Here is a 16,544-nt window from a genome sequence, read left to right on the forward strand (position 1 = left end):
GTGTACAAATTGCATATACACAAATATTCAAATGGTGTTGTTAGTATTAATTATCTTGGGGTCTTTTCTATGATAGCTTTAAAAGACAAAATAAGACTAAAGTTCAGCTGAAAGGTTTGCATTCAAACATTTCCAGGAAGGAAAATATTAATAAAATATTAGTAAGTAAATAAATGATAAAATATTTAGGAATTAGAATGTTCAAGACTTTGGATGCTAACTTTAAGTAAAATATAAGGAACAACTCAGATGAGTCCTGGTGAATTTTAAATGTACTTGAGCCTATAGTACCAGAGGCGGCCTGGTTGCTTGCTTATGTCAAAATAGCCCTTTCCTACATGAAAAACTATGCCAAAGAATTTACAAATCACTTGGAACTTTCTTTTTAATTTCACCCTTATCCACAGGAAGGACTGTTAGCATTCTTCTCCTAACTACAACTTCACAGTGTTAGTTTCCAAAGGCAAATAAATGTGGAATATTATGTGATTCACATAAACAACTCGACTTATCCTGAGAAAGGAAAGCCCCCCTACGGCTCTTAATGGTTATGCGACTGGGACAAACCATGTTTGAACTGTTTGAATACGTATCTCCTTACTTCTGCCTGGTGGGATTCAGAGTCACCCACTAGGCAGGGTTAACTAATGACTGAAATGAGATCCAGTCATTTAAGGAAATCTCAAAGGCTTCCCAGGGTTAGGTTGGAAAGATGTCACAAAGAGAAGGGCTGTACTTGATGCTTTTGCAGTGTTTACAGAACCTATAACACAATGGAGCATGATTAATGAGACTCTTCAAGCTCTAACCTATGCAGTAGGACTTTGTACTTGTCATGTCTACAGATCAGCCTTTATCACCCCCATAATGTAAGAAATGTAAACCAGAACCTAGTCATTTCCTAGCGGACTGACTCTGGCTTTCATCCTTAAGTAAACTAAGGAGTTAAAGAGGTGACCTTCTCATTTTTTAATGAGAATGACATTTTGCCTCATAAAATGCTTTTCCTTTAAATATCTTTATCTGTTTTATTTTGTACTTAATAAATATGAATATATATGTAGATATATGAATATATATATGAATATATATGAATACATATATATATATGAATCAATTTTGCTAGAAATTGTCGTCACTTGTGACAAATGAGGCATCTAGACCATAATGTCATTAAGTAATTTTCCTAAATTGTTAACTTGTTTGGGGACATATTTGACCCTGAAATTCTGTTTGATTCTACTTAATAAATTATCACACACTTCTGTATTTGCACACATTTTATAAGGCATTAATAAAAGAACCTGGCCAATCAGTAAATTTTCTCAGTATCTTCAAATGCAATTTCTACCCTTTTTCCTAAAGACTGAGTGTCATGGTGTAAAATGGAAAAAAAAAAAAAAAAGGATGTGATTTGCATCCTTTGTAAAACATTTTAATTGTTTCAGGTTAAAAATTGCGTTTGATTTTTGTTTTTCTGTGCATTTCAAACCCACACCTTGTTTAATTCACTTCCCCTCATCTCTTTTCCACAGGGATACTATGAATAGGTGATAAATGGCTCACAGGCCCAGAAGATCTGGTTATAATTCTAAGCTCCTTCACTGTTCCAACAGTTTCCTGTGGCCTGAAAGCCAAGGTCTTCTTGACTGTAAAAAGGCCGGGAGAGTGCATACAAACTCCACTTCACTGCATTTAGTGGACAACTTCCGTTTGAGAAAAATGAACATAGAATACCAACCAGGGTCTGTTTCTCACAGGAGACAGTGACAACAGTTGTTCTAAAGCTCCTATGTGAGGATTATAAATCTGTGCTTTGGATCCTCCTATATCATTGAAGGTGGATGTAGATTATTCTTCCTGGACATTTTCATCAGCAGCATCCAGTAAGGCATGATGATAGTTATCCAAATGTAACAGATATGATAGGTCCCTATTCAAACTTAGTTTTTCTCTTGCTACTGCAGTTAAATTTTTTTCAGGCCATCCTCTTGGTAAAATGATGCAGTTTTTTTGCTCCAGACATTACAGTAGAAGCCATGGGAAATACCTTTGTTTGCTTCGTTTATTTATTTTTCTGGTAGCTCTGGAGTTGTCATCATTTGAGCAAAGAAAGACCCTTGATCTGAGTTCACTGATGGACAAGATGTTGTCTTTCTTACCCCTTTGACAGCTGACACTATGTCTGCTTTTCTTAACTTATCTGTATCATCTGTTCTTATTTTGTCAGAAAAAAGAAAAAAATGACATTGTCATAAATTGATATTTATATTGCACTAACTTGTCAGAGGAAAAAAAAATCCAGTTGTTGAAGATTTGAAGGAATTAAACCGTTGTGCAGATATGTGAAAGTAATTAAGAACCCTATTACCAAAAATGTATTTTAATAAATAAACTTCTTACCTTGAGTCTGGTAAATAAATGTTCCATGGGTTCAAGAAATAGAGACTTTTGACAGAAGAATTTGGAGATCAAATAACTTAGTGTAAAAACAGAAATAATTCCCTTTTGGATTCACAAATCTATTACAAATATTGCCTTTTTACTAGTTTATATTTGCAATACACCATATATATGTATTTCCCCAAATGCATATGGCATATCTTGAAGATATATTTATATCTATATATATCCATTAAGCCTATATATAGATAGATAGATAGATGCACATATATTATATATACATACATATACATATATATTGCACATCTTGGTCATTTTTATTTCTTTTTTAAGAGAATAGAGTGGAAATTGTACATAGTTTATATTTTGTTTTTTGCCACTGAGTTTTACAGATCACACAGATGGATTTAATCAAATTGGAATTCACTCGCTGTTTTGAAGAACTAGTGAACCACAGGGAAACTGTTTAGACTTCTGTATTACTGTCACATTTCTAGTAAACTCTATAATCCTTATTTACCTCTCTTAAAATAATTCAGTTCCAGCCTGGCGTGGTGGTGCACACCTGTAGTCCCAGCACTTGGGAGTCTGAAGCAGGAGGATCATTGCCAGTTGAAGACCAGCCTGGGCTACAAAGCGAGACCTCATCTCAAAAAGATGAAAAGGAAAAAAAAGACAATTCCGCCCTATTTATTGGTGATATAAAGGAACCTATAAGGATTTCACTAAGATTAAAGGTCCATAGATACTGACATCCTTCTCAACATTTTAAAAATAATTCTCTTTAAACATATTTTTTACATCATAAAATTCATGCTTTCCAGCTCAATGATTTGTTTCCTAAATTTACTAAGTTACACATCCATCATGATGAATTCATTTTAGAACATTTCCATTGTGGTACTATGACCTCTCATGCTCATTTGCTGTTAATCCACATTCCCCCTCCCTCTACCAGTCTTCCTCCCCTACCAGCCAATGATCTTATTTTTGTCTCCATATCTTTATCTTTTCTGCATGGTTCTATAAATTAAATTATGATTGAATTTAGCCTCTTGTATACAGCTTCTTTCACTGGACATGCTTTCGATGTTGACCCATGTTGGGGTACATATCCTCAGTGTGTTCCTTTTTGCTGCAAAATAGTATTTCTTTACTTGGCTACGCCACATTTTGTCTTTCCGTTCATAAGTTGATGGGCAGCTAGATTGTTTCCAATGTTTGAATATTATGAATAATCCTAAGAACAACATTTATAAAGAAGTATGTGGACATAATTTGATGTCTCTCAGGGAAAATCCCTGAAAATGTAATTGTGGGATTAGATGTTAAGTTTTTATTTGAACATATTAAGCTCATATTTTCAGAGACCATCACATGAAATCGCTTTTCAAGTTCGTTGTCCTGTTTTACATTCCCACTGGTAATCTATGATCTCCCAGTTTCTCTACAATTTGCTGCCACTTGTCATTGTCTGTCTTTTTACTATGACCTTTGCAGTGGGTAGTAAGTATATCTCACTGTGGTTCTGGTTTAGATTTCTCTAATAATGTTAGTTTCCATAGGTTTATTTTGATAGCTTTAAAAGTTGTTTGTTTCATGAGGATAGCATAGTGGCTTTAGGGAAATCTGGCTTTTAATTCAGAGCTAAATCAAAAATTTTTAGAGGTTCTTTAGCTTTGTCTATAATCACAAGTACAAATACGCCTGCCTGCATGAGAATAAAAGCTACTGCAGCCCAGTGGGCCATCCTGCAGCCTTAGTCTTCCAGGGACCTGACACCTACTTGCTGAGGTCTCACTTTGTCTGTGAACTTGAATATGGAGTTTACACTTAACTCTTTATTACCTTGTCATGTGGAAGTGGACTAGGGAAATGGTGAATAAAATAACTCACTTGGGAAAGCTTTAAGGAATAAAGCCTCTGCAAATAGAGGCATTTTAATGCTAATTGCTTGACTTCCTCCTCGCTCTGATGTATGATTCTATTTTATATCTGTTGCACTTTAAAAAAATCAAATACTATCCATTAAAAGAATAAGGAAACCCCAATATATAAACATGAAAATACAGTAGAATTCATAGAAATAATAAATAACTAATTCAAAACCAGAACAATCTGCACCTTTCTAGGTTTTGATATTATACTTGGGATCCACTAGACAGTTCTTTAAAGCAACAAAGAAAATGGGAAGAATTTTTCCAAAATCATGCTCTGAATGATTTCTTTAGAGAAAAGATTTCCTGGACTTTTGTCATCATACAAAACAAGTTCTTCAGTGTCCCAGAGGGGGAATTTAATTTCTACTCCTGCACCATTGATAAAGAACAAACATGAAATAGCCATAATCTCCCATACATTCATGCCAAATTAAGTCTTAGTTTATTTACAAAACACTGTATTGACAGAAACTTTAAAAATGCTCAAAGTGTCGATGAGACACTATCTGTGAGCAACTGTTTCTTTAAAGTTTTTATTATGAAGCTTTACTGTTAATTTTATTTTTCAAAAATATTCTAAGTGGAGAAAGGGGAAACATTAAAATCAAGTTGTTCCAACTGAGTAGCTATACGAGCTGACTAAATCCAGAAAACTCAAGCATTGAAATAATTCAATAATAAAATAAGGTAGAGAAATAAAAGAACCACTGGAAAAATGTTACAGTTATTTCTATTAGTTAAGAAAAGGGAGTGTGAAAGAAAACTGGACAAGCAATTTGTATTGGTTTTTAAATGGTAGAATGAAAGATAAACTCGGCATCCCCTGGGTTGAGGAAGTTGACTTCCTAGACAGGTCAAGACTTAGTACCAAGAGATGGTACTTTAAATGTTATATAGCGACTCTTTGCAAGACCTAAGCAGTTCTATACCTTTGAAACTCAGACATGTTTAGAAGAAAATTACTAGCAAAGCCACATAAGTATAACTCCATGGAGAGGCTTAGGTTTTTCAGAGTAAAATATGTGTCACCCTAAATTATGTCCTGCAAAGCACACTAATTATATAAATAATGACAGTTAATTCTTATTTGAGCTTTGAAACAGCTCACTTCAGTAGATCTGTATATATCCACAATGGACAACAGCCTTAGGTTTATTTTTCTAATTGGACAGGAGGGAAATGAGGCTCAGAACCATGAACCATAGACATAAAATGATGGAGAGTTACAGTTAGATCTTCCAAGTTCAGAGCTCTTCAAGGCTGCACAAAGCTTGAGTGATGATAAAACTCAGTCTTGAAATCTGTCTCTGCCTTACTCTGAGGGGTATAATTTTATATCCCGTGTATTTCAATATACACAGGGACAAAAAAGCATACCATTTTAAATGCAAAATCTTATTTACACACTCAGTTAAAGGTGTTTTCTCAAATTAAAATGTCACTTCTCTCCATGAGCATTAAATGTAGATACGGAAAGCTCAGTAACATTTTCTACCATGGCAGGATCTAAGATTGAATAAATCCCCGGGTAGCTCTTTCATCTCTTTTCCACTCCTCTTAAAAAGGCGTTTCACTCAGTTATTCCTCCCGGTGTGGTTGGGAGTGTTTGCATCAGATTTTGCCAGCTTCCCTTTGGAACAGAGAGCAACTGCTTAACAAACGGTTAAGGTTTATGTTGGGAGGAAATCTCCATGGTTTAATGTGCTTTTGTTTCCTGTCAGTACCCTCTGTTTTTGTTCACGCATAATCATCTTGTAACCTGCACAGAAAGGCAAAGAAACCAAGGCTTGGGGAAATAGATATTCAAGCAATTATGTACATACTGATTTTCCACTGATTTTCTTGGCCTAAGAGGTTTTCCATGAGACAGGAGATTCCAGGAGCTGAGGCTGCTGCTTGCAGAAGCGTGGCTATTAAAATAATGTCACAAAATACTTTGTAAAATCAATATATTGTCAAAAAAGCCTCATCATCACTTGAATGAGGCCTTCTCACTAGAGAAAACCTGTTTCAGGGCACTGAAGTACTTTGCACATACAGAGCTGCATTTCTGTAATGAGCATATGATTATGTGTCTACTAGATTTGGAAATTTGACAGAATTGGGAGTAGATGTATTCATCAAAAGTTGCTTTATGCTTCCTATAGATGTTTTATGGGTAAATGGAAGAGGTGTACACATACCAGTTGTTTCAAAGCCAGGAGGGTATGCCTTTCTGTCATAGATTCATGAGTCAAGCTATACTCACAAAAAGAATGTGATAGATTTGGAATATTTTCTACTCATGACAGAAAAGAAAAACCACCTCTCCAAAATGTACCAGCCATAGATTTCCTTTCAGTGGTCCTCACCTCAGAGGAAAGGATACATTTCTCTCCACTTGCCAGTGAAGCTTACATACAACACCAGAAGTATGTTTTGAGCATCTAGCAGGTGGAAAGTTGCTGCACTAGACACTCAGAAACAGCATTCAGAAACTTAGTTAATTCTCTGAAATACCAAGGTTTTGTTGAGACAAATATATGGAGAGTTAATATTATTCTAAAGGAGAATGAAGTGAGCACCATACTAATGGAAAACTACAGCAAAAAGAACTGAAGAAGAAAGGACCTTCCAAATGAATCAACAAGATCTGAAGAATGAATAGGATTGAGAATTATAAAGCACTGATTAGTTGAAAATGGCTTCAACATAAGTAGACAGAGGAACACTTCCATAAGAAAATATGTGAGGTTTTCAGCTCTGCATAGGAGGAATTCTCTGGGAGATTATTCCTGAGCGAGTGTCATATTAGTGATGTTTCAGATAACATTTATGCTTATTTTGCTCATTTTAAAAGCATAAAAGTGGACTGGGTTTAGTGACTTACTTTCAAAGAACAGAATGTACAAAAGGCAGATAATCCCAAGGTGAGAAACCTGGTACAAAATATCTTAGGTGATGTTAGCATCACTAGTGTTACCTGACTGGGTATGCTAAGTAAGATACTACTTTTTCTTTAAAGCCCATACCTGGAGTTTGACCATGAGAAGATATAAGACAAACCCAAACTGAGAGAAATGTTGCAGCATTACTTTTCAAAACTTGCAGTATCATAAAAAAAAAACAAAGGATACTGACTGTCACAGAACAGAGGAGGTGTGATGACTGAAGCCATTCGATGGATCCTGAAAGTGAAAAAGCGCATTAATGGAAAAAATATTGAAATACCAAAAAGTCTGCAGCTTTGTTAAGAAAAATGCAGCAATGTTAGTTTCTTAGTTATGAAAATGTCCCAAGGTAATACAAGATGGTGACTTTAGGGAAGCTGACATTGTTTAGATTGATATAATTTACATAATTGGAAGCCTGAGACTATGTGATATCATGATAACGTCATTAATCACAACAAGAAGTCAAAGCATTTCACCTCTGCTGATTTAAATGGTACAATGTTATAGGGCTGGTGCAACCAGGATGTTCAGTGTCCATTTTATAAATGAAGGAGCAGTGGTTCATAACTGAACTTACCCATCATAATCGTCAGTGCTTTGAGCTGAAAACACTGTCTTCTAAAGCAGACACCGTGTTCCTTTTACTTTCAGTGTTAGAGAGACAGGCCAATGCAGGTGTGTATGGTAGTAATGAGGCATGATCTAAGAGACACTGGGGGAGGGTCAAAAGGCCGCAGGGCCTGATTTCAGTTGAAATGAGAACTCCTCTGAGGACTGACACGTTAAGAATAACTAAGGAACTAATCTCTGGTTTTCTTTTTTAATATCCCAGATTCAATTTTTGTAACTCCTCTGTCCACCTCTCTACCCTGATGTGTTAGTGAGAGTTTCTCAGTAAAAAGAATCTACTGATCAGTTGTATGAGTCTGCAAAATTATGACACTTTGGAGCCCCCAAACAACGTTTTCTGTTCCTTTAGTTCCTCTCACCCAATCATCAGATTTCTAAACCTGACTCAGACGGGCCACGTGGATAAAAAATTCTTTTCAATGATTCTCTTAGTACATTCGGTGTGCGTTTCCCTCATTTTTGCCCTGATTACAGCACCTACACAAATATCCTCGAATAGGGCGAACACATGCACAACACGGTTTTCTTATACTTTAAAAACAGCAATGATGGAAGATACAAATTTTAAACATTTGTAACCATTCCCTCCGCTCTTGTTTAACTCATTCATTTTTCCCCCCAGCGGCATCAATCAGAAAGTGAAACCTGGACAGGTTCCGTTTTGCCGTGAAACAGAAATGTGTTCTTGAAGACGAAATCATTATACTGTCCTCTCAGATCAAGATTTCAAAGGAAGAACCTCGTGTGGACACTGTGGACACTTACACAAGGAAACGGACGCTTAAAAAACAGGTAGAAGAAGATCTGCAGTAAAATGTGGTTTTTCCTTCTGCCGGTGGAGCGCGAGGAGCTATCCCTATGCTTTGCTGCCACCTTGGCAAACTAGAAGGATTTACAACGGAATTCTTCACAGGAAGGGCAGGGAGCCACTCTCACTGGCTATCCGGGCTGCCAGGGCTCAGAGAGACATCTGAAGTGGCTGTTAAGATTATCACTGCCCTGAGTATGTTGCAGAGAGACATTAGAACATCTATCTGGTGGAAAGCACTCGTTTTCTTTCTACAAAAACTGATTTTAGCAAAATCCAAGTGTCATCCTCTGAATACTTTCTAAAGGCTTCTTCCTTCTTTAGTCCGGAATGGAGACAGTAAGAAGATGATACTCATGCGAGGATCTGAGTTTGCACTCTGCGAGATGTCCCGGCTCATTCGGGTGTGACGGCGACAGCAGAGGCATTGTAGGGATACTTTTCTCTTTAAATTTCCTTTCCTCCACTTCCAGATGCCTTGCCCACAACCCCGCTTAATCTCTTGGGAGTCCAGAACATTTAGTCAACGCTGTTTTCTAAATGCAAGGCAGATATATTCTTTACTTTAACCTCTTTGGAAGGATTTGAGAAATTTTTGCCAGTTAAAATCTCCGCCCTTAAAGCTGACCTGCTTGCTCCGAGTTGGAATTTAGTTGTGTTTTTGCACCGTCATTCTTGTTTGTGTTCCCGTTTTTGTTGTAGGGATGGCCTCCTTCCCCACCCAGCTTTTCCCTCCTCGTTTCCCATTCACACATTCACCTTCTTCATCTCCTTCTCCTCATCTTCCGGATTCTCAGTCCTCCTTATCTGGTTATGTCTTCCTTATTTGAGTGTCATTTGTCTCACTCCTGCCCTGGCTGGGTAGGTGGGAGGCAGCTTTCCTGGTAGCTTCATTTAAATTTGGCATGAGTGGGTGTTGCACTCCACCATTCGTCTCACACACGCAATACAGTTAAAAGCTAGAGCTGGAATCAGCTAGGAGTTCCACAATCTTCAAAGCACAGCAAGGAGAGGAAATAATACAAGGAGGGGGGGATAGAGAAGTAAAGGAAAAAAAAAAAAAAAACTTTGCTGGCAACTTCAATAAACCCGGTAACTGGCGATAGAAAAAAAAAAAAAGATTCCGAAGAGGGCTGGGTCTGGTCCGGATGAAACGCAAGGGCTGCTTCCCATCCTGGAGTCTGGCGCTGGGAGCCCGCCCTGGCGTCTTGCCCTGCGAGTGCCCTAGACAGCTACAGGCCCACACTGGGAACGCACGTGAACAAAGCTCTCGCCCCCGGAGCCGCCTGCGGTTTCCTAGTGGATTCCAGCTTCTCCGGGGAGTGTGGGGCGCACATAGGGTTAAGTTAGTTCCCTCCCTGATAGGAGGGGGAGGAGGGGGAGGGGAAAGAGAACATACTGTCTCAGACTGGGTACCTTGTAGTTAGTTGTATGTTGGAAACCTGTCGCCTTCGCTTGCGCGTTCGGTATCATCCATCGTCACCGCGGAGCAAGGTGCGCTTGGAGATAACATCGGTGCCTGCAATCTCTATCTCCGCTCCGAGGCACTGACTTGGCCCGGCTCGGGGTGCACCTCCCTTACCAGCAGCAAGCGTCCAGCAGCGGCGAGGCGGCATCTCCGCCTGGTCCACCAAGCCCGGGGACCAGGGTGGCAGTTCTCAACGATGGGCAGGAGGGACCTTGGCGGCGACCCCTAAAACAATACCATGCCCCGGGAGCCCCACTGCTGCCGAGCCAGCTTCTTCCCTTTTCACCTCCCCGACCCTGTCGGATTCGGATGAGCCCATTGCGAGGAGACGCGGCCGCCAGGTAAAGGACTGCGGTGCCGGGGGAAGTTTCCAGCAACCGCTCTAAGTGCCAGTACGTGGGCACCACGCCGCCTCTTTGGGGGAGTCTGGACTGGTGGGGGGTGGTTACCAGGGCGGGGGGTTCTGGGCTTTGTCTCTGAACCCCAGAGGAGAATAGGCTTCTTAGAGGCACCCTGATTTCGGGGACGTCTATTTGCAGGTCGAACGCACCTTCTCTAAGGAGTTTTGTAACTGAGCTCTGGGTTGTACGGAAAACCCGCTTGCCTGCTCCTCGCATCGATCCTAATTGGGCGTTTCTAGAACCCCTAGGCTTGTGGGAGTCTAGCGGCTCATTTTCCCAGAATAAATCTCTGAACTTGCAAGAGTAACAACCGCCCTTCCTCATCTGCTTTTAATGCCACCAGCGTTATCAAGTGGTTATATCTAAAGCCACCAGCCCGCCCCCTGCCCGCAATCCTGGATAGATTAGCGGCTAAGAAGATGCAGTGGACGCTAATTCGTTTTCTTTGAGTTGGGGGAGGGTGGTTCTTTTTCCAAAACCAAGTTCCTCAACCCCGCTGGTCCTCCGGGGGCTGGCGGTCTCAAAGCTGGGGCCCTCACGCCTTCCCAGGCTGAGGAAGGGGGCGGAGAAGGCGCGCTGAGGTCCGGAGACTGAACCTGAATAGCGTGTCCTACTCCGCGTGCGTGGGTCGTGGGGGTCCGGCGGGAAACACCCCCCCCCAACCAGAGCCCAACGCGGGGACCGGGAGACGCCCAGAGGGGTTACAGTAAGGCCTTGCCAGCTGCCACCGAGTCCCAGCTGGGGCTCTCGGCCTCCCAGAAGGATCCTTCCGCCCCGCTGGCCAGTCTAGCTCGCCCTAGCGCTCGGCGCCGGCGTGGTCACTTCTTTTACAATCAGATCCGAGATCAAGGTGTCAAGTTGAGAACCAGGCACTAGCCAGGGAAAAGAAACCACTACGGGAGAGGGTAGTGGGGCGGGTTAGACCAACACTGGACTCCTGCAAAACTCGGGGGGCAAACGAGGCTGCAGCCGGCAGCGTTGGCTGGTGGAGGCCGAGGCCACCGCTGCTGTCACCGTGGGCGCTTTGCTCTTGGAACCCCCCAGCAAGATGGCACTCACTGTCTGCTCCCTTCCTGTTAGCGCCCTCATCCGTGCGCCCTCCTCCCCTGGGGACGTATCTTCACCCTGAGTTTGGGAGGTGACAGGCTATGCATATGCAAGCCAACGCGTTTTACAGTCACCGTTGCATAATGCCTTGCAAACCTCGCCGGGCGCTCAAGAGTTCGAGCAGTGTGGTGAATCTGAGTGTGTGCACGTGTGAGCGCGTGTGTCAGCGCGCGTCTCGTGGATCCGTGCGTGGTTTGAGAGACGCATCGGGCGTTTCTCCAGGTCGTTTTGAATTGACGTAGGCGCTCGAGTACATGAAAGTGCTGGAGACGACAGGGATGCGCAGGAAATAAAAACAATCGGGGAAGTGGTGCCAAGTGACTCAAGCTTTGAACCGAGGACCCGGAGTGCGGTCGCGCCAGAGGGCGTCCGGAAATCGTCCTTAGCCTGTCGCAGGCACCGCCCCAACCTGACTCTTTACCCAGAAAGCGGTCCCGAGGGTGTTGATCCTGGGCTGCTTTCAAACTTGCGGGTTGCGTGGCCACATGGAAAGCGCGTCTCGGCACAGCCTAGTGCTTGACGCGGGCTCTTTCTCCCTCTTCTGCTCAGATTCAGCCTCTCTCCGGACTTGTTAAAACACGACAGCGACTTACTGGAGGTTGGGCGCGCAGCGAGGAAACGGGTGAAAACCAGGCTCTGCCCCCAAGAAAGAGCCCTTCCCCAGGTTTCCTTAGATTACTCTTTAACCTTTGCAGGGAGATTGCGCAGCAGAAACGCTGGGCTTCTTTAGCTGTCCAGCCGGTTTCCTAAATCTTTAGAACAGAATGTTTGATTGTCCATTGCAACCTACAGGGACGTAGAACTACGCTCTCTGCAAGCAGTAGAGTAGCCAGGGTGGTGGGAGAAAGTGGCGATGTTCAAAATTATCGCGTCAAACTCTGGGTTATATGCCTGATTAAAGTTTCTTTAAGAAATAGGTCTGGGACGAAGGAATCTCCGAGGGCGGAGGGGGTGGGCCATCTCATCAAGGTTGTCTGCTTTTGAAATAACGCCATTTTGGTTGAAGCCTTGCTATATTTTTAACCCTTAATCTCACATTTCGATCATTGCTCAGAGTCTAAGTAATTGATCCTCCCGCCTGGAAGTACAGCCTTAAACAGACGCGGGGGAAATAGCCTTTCATGGTTCAGATGCTGGCGTTCTCCCTCAGCGCGGGGGCAGGGCGGGCCTGTGCGGCGGGCAGGCGGAGAGAGGCGGCCCCCGCCGGGTCAAGGGGGCCCCACAGGGGTGGCTCCGAGCTCTGCGATCCTCTCCTGGGCGCACAGGGTTAAAAGCCCAGTCTGACTTTGCCTCTAGGAAAGCTGAGGGCTGAAGCCGCTCCTCCCAAGCATTCTTTAAACCAGAAAAGTGGGAGGGACTCCGCGAGGGAGGGCGAGGAGGAAGGAGGGAGCGAGGCCGGGAGAGAAAGGAGGCTCAAGGAGAGCCGCGCGCCAGAGCGCGGGGGACGAGGGGAGAGGAGGAGCGCGGGAGCCGCGGAGGCGAACCCGCGAATTCATTACTGTAAACATCTCCTGGGGGTGTCGGGAGGGGCGGGGGCGGGGACCCCAGCGCCTACATTAGCCTGGCCGCGCCGTGTTGAGGCAGCAGTGGGCTTGGAGCAGCCTCAGGACCGGCGCCGGGAGGGCGCAGGGCTCGGAGCCGCCCAGCGCCCCCAGGCTCCGCGGGGTCCGCGCGCGGAGTGCGAGCAGAGCCCGCCGCGCTCTCCTGCGCCCCGGGCCCTCAGTCGCTGGGAGTGCAGGCGCCGCCCGCCGAGGGCCGCTCTCTGCCGCCTGCCCCGCTCGCCCTACTTCTTTCGGTCCGGAGAGGGGGAGGCGGAGGAAGCGCGCAGGCTGGGGCAGCGGCGGCCGGAGCCGAGAGAAAGTGGCATGCCGGAGCGCCGGAGGCGGAGGTGGCTGAGCACGGGGGAAGATGAAGCCGCGGCTCCGTAGGGGACGTAGGCGAGAGCGAGCGAGGCGAGCGGGGCGCCCGGGCGCACACAGGCTTCGGGGAGGCGCGCGCCGCTCGGAAGCTCCGGCCTCCGCTCCCCCGCGCCCCGCGGCTGCGGGCGACCGGGCTCGGCTCTTGCAGCCGCCGCCGCCGCCCCCGCCACCCGGAGGACAGAGCAAAAGTTTGGATCTCGGGGAGGGCGCCGCGCCGAGCGGGATTGCCCCCAGCGCTGCAAGGAGACCTCAGCAGCCTTCGCAGGTAACGCGCGCCCCGAACCTCCTCCCTGCCTGCCCCTCTGCTGGCCCCCGCTCCCTCCGGGAGCTTCCTTTTCCCCCCAGTGCTCGCCCGGTTTTGGCTGAAAGTAAGAGGGAAGCGAAGTTCAAGATCCTGAGGATGGGTGCCTGGCGCTGGCAGATCTATGATGACAGGGGGTGCGCTCTGCACCGGATCGCCGGCTGCGCGGGGAGGTGAATCCCTCGCAGGAGTGGGTGAGAACCCCAGGCCCCAGCTGGTGCCCCATGTTGGAAATTTGGAATGTGAATCCAGGGGCTTGTAGTGTACCGCGACGCGGGGAAACGATCGATGGATTTCACTCCCCCCTCCCCATTTAGCTTCTTTTAAAGAAGTGATTTGAGCCTTTTCTCATTTGTCTGCTTCATTTAACTGGTTCAGGATAACAAATTTGGGAAGGGGCCTGAAAATTGCAAGCAGGGGGAAATATGTATTTTTTTTTCAATTGACATCCAGAATCTCTTTCCATTCACCTTCTGGCGTCATAAAATAGGAACTTCAAAAGTCACATTTAAATTGAGGGATAAGATGAAACATGTTAGTCCTTGGTGGTAGAAATTTGTAATTTGTAATGATTATCTCGTGTGTGCCTGCGCGCGTGTGGTGTGTGTGTGTGTGTGTGTGTGTGTGTGTGTGTGTGTGTGTGTGTTGGGGGCAGGAAAGGGTGTTGCAGGGATGCGGATCCTTCCTCCCCACCGTGGTAGAGATGACCAGCTATGCTTGGGAAGTGAGTGGCCTCCTGTGTACAGTGAGCCCGGAGGCACCAGAGAGAAGACACTCACGTTTTCCCCACAGCAGCCTTCTTAGGCTGAGAAAATAGCTGCTGTTGGCTCCTGGAGAGAGAAGATTCTAACCCCAACTCCCCGGCGCCCCTTCCAGCCCCTGCAGAATTTTGCGTTTCATCACGCTGCTATCGTCTTTATTATGATGATCGTTATTAATTCACCTGGAAAGTCATCATGCCTTCTCCTGTGAATGGAAAACAGTTTCCAAGAGCTTCTGATTAATTTTAATGGAGGGAATCTCTTTGTAAAGCTTACAGTAAGCTAATCAAGTAAGTGCAAGGCACAAATCCGTGTAAATGCTCACGCAGGAGTGCAAGGTGCTGATTAGATTTCTTTACATGCCGCATTTGCTATGCAAAGCCTCTTCTAAATGGGAGCTATTGCTCCCCATTCAGCTGGGAGGTTCTTTAATCACACAGGGTTTCAGGGAGCTTTGGAGCATGTCCACTAGCTCACAGGCTTATTGCTAAATTTATTATGTCTAACTTCTCCCAGCCAAAAGCTAATATGAAAGCTTGCTTCCATATCAGGACCCAGATTGTCTGTGGGCTTAACTCTTATGACCTTATTAAATCTCCAGTGAAAGGATCCCCAAAACATTGAAGGTAAATAGAATGCAGGCTGGCATTTGTCCAGGGATATATTTGATGGTTGCAATAGGTATGTAAAACTTTAGGTCAATATATGAAATGTTACAACTGGATTATTATTATTATTATTAAAGTCATGAAGCAACATATGCCAGATACATATGATCAGCCGGCCACCATGTTAGAAGACAGTCAGTCTCTGGAAAACACAAATAACAAGAAAAGTTGCATATTTCCCCACAGTCCTCTTGCTCCGGAAAGAAGAACTTTTTTTTTTCTCCCCTCCTCAAATCCTGAAACAGGAGAGGGTTAAACTATTTAAGAAATTTTAATAATCGTGGATGACAGCCCAACACCATATTGCCATGTTGAGTTGCAAATACCTGTGACTGGAGGAGGCTGGAAGATGAGATTTCAAACATTATTCCGTGTCCCTGCCAGTAAGTACATGGAACTGTAAAAAGAATTGGACCAGCTGTACTGTAGCAGAACCTATTACAAGCCTAGCATGGAAAGAATGCTAGTATGGTATTTTTTTTTAATGCCCATGTCTTAACACTCCAGCAGTTTCATTGCAGTTTTTGAAATTCCAGGGGATGCTTTTAACCAAAGAAAGCAGATTCCAAATGATTTCATCCTGGACCATCCTGGTGTCCCCAAGGCAGTCGCGGCTTTTCCTGTATGCTAAGTTTCAGATGATGTGATCTTATCCGGGTTTGACTTTGACCAGCTGGATCTAATTTGAACCATCTCTGATGCCCAGTTACATTTATATTCTGTCCTGCTGAAGAGTTTGATTTAGGATTTAGATGCATCTCCCTGAAGTAATCTCGTATTTTCTCAATTTGCAGTTGTGGTTTCAAGGAAGGCGTTAGGGTTGTCCAAGTTCAGAAGCCTCCTCACTCTATAGAGACCCAACGTGAGCATCTCATTTATTGTGACTCTTCTGAGGTGTACTTTGCAGGAAGAAATTGCTCCTTCTGCCATCAGCAGCATCTGAAGTAAAAGAACTATACCCGTGCAGGGTACCCAGTGTCTTTTAGTTAGGCTATCTGTTTAGAGGATTCAAGAGAGGTCGAGGTTATGGAATATTACTCTTATTCAGGTCATACCTGTCAGGATAATCACCTTTTGGTACCTTTAATTTTAATTTAAGTTCATTTTTCACTGGATTGCTTGGATAACTTTGTGGTTTCTGCCACAGTGACTCAAATTCAGTCCATTAGTGACCTCTATCTGTGAGAAGTGAATACGTATTGTTT

General features: G+C 44.1%; 1 protein-coding gene and 1 long non-coding RNA gene across 8 annotated transcripts in view; both read left to right on the plus strand.

The window, feature by feature from the left end:
• LOC102028577 overlaps positions 1–2,418 on the plus strand; it is an 85,839-nt gene extending 83,421 nt beyond the window's left edge. For both annotated transcript variants that reach the window (XR_001235165.1, XR_261920.2), the window contains one exon: positions 1,536–2,418. This is a non-coding gene — a long non-coding RNA (uncharacterized LOC102028577). The remainder of the gene's footprint in view (positions 1–1,535) is intronic.
• A 7,494-nt stretch (positions 2,419–9,912) lies between these two features.
• Flrt2 (fibronectin leucine rich transmembrane protein 2) overlaps positions 9,913–16,544 on the plus strand; it is a 90,877-nt gene continuing 84,245 nt past the window's right edge. For 3 of the 6 annotated variants that reach the window (XM_005390244.2, XM_013517213.1, XM_005390246.2), the window contains exon 1: positions 9,913–10,523. The gene's annotated coding sequence lies outside the window, so the exon portion shown is untranslated. Of the gene's footprint in view, positions 10,524–13,745; positions 13,875–16,544 lie in introns of those variants that run through there. The other 3 variants (XM_013517212.1, XM_005390243.2, XM_005390242.2) reach the window with 1 other exon arrangement.

Source organism: Chinchilla lanigera, unplaced genomic scaffold (genome assembly GCF_000276665.1).
Source record: "Chinchilla lanigera isolate Chin_1 unplaced genomic scaffold, ChiLan1.0 scaffold00037, whole genome shotgun sequence".
Taxonomy (NCBI): Eukaryota; Metazoa; Chordata; class Mammalia; order Rodentia; family Chinchillidae; genus Chinchilla; species Chinchilla lanigera.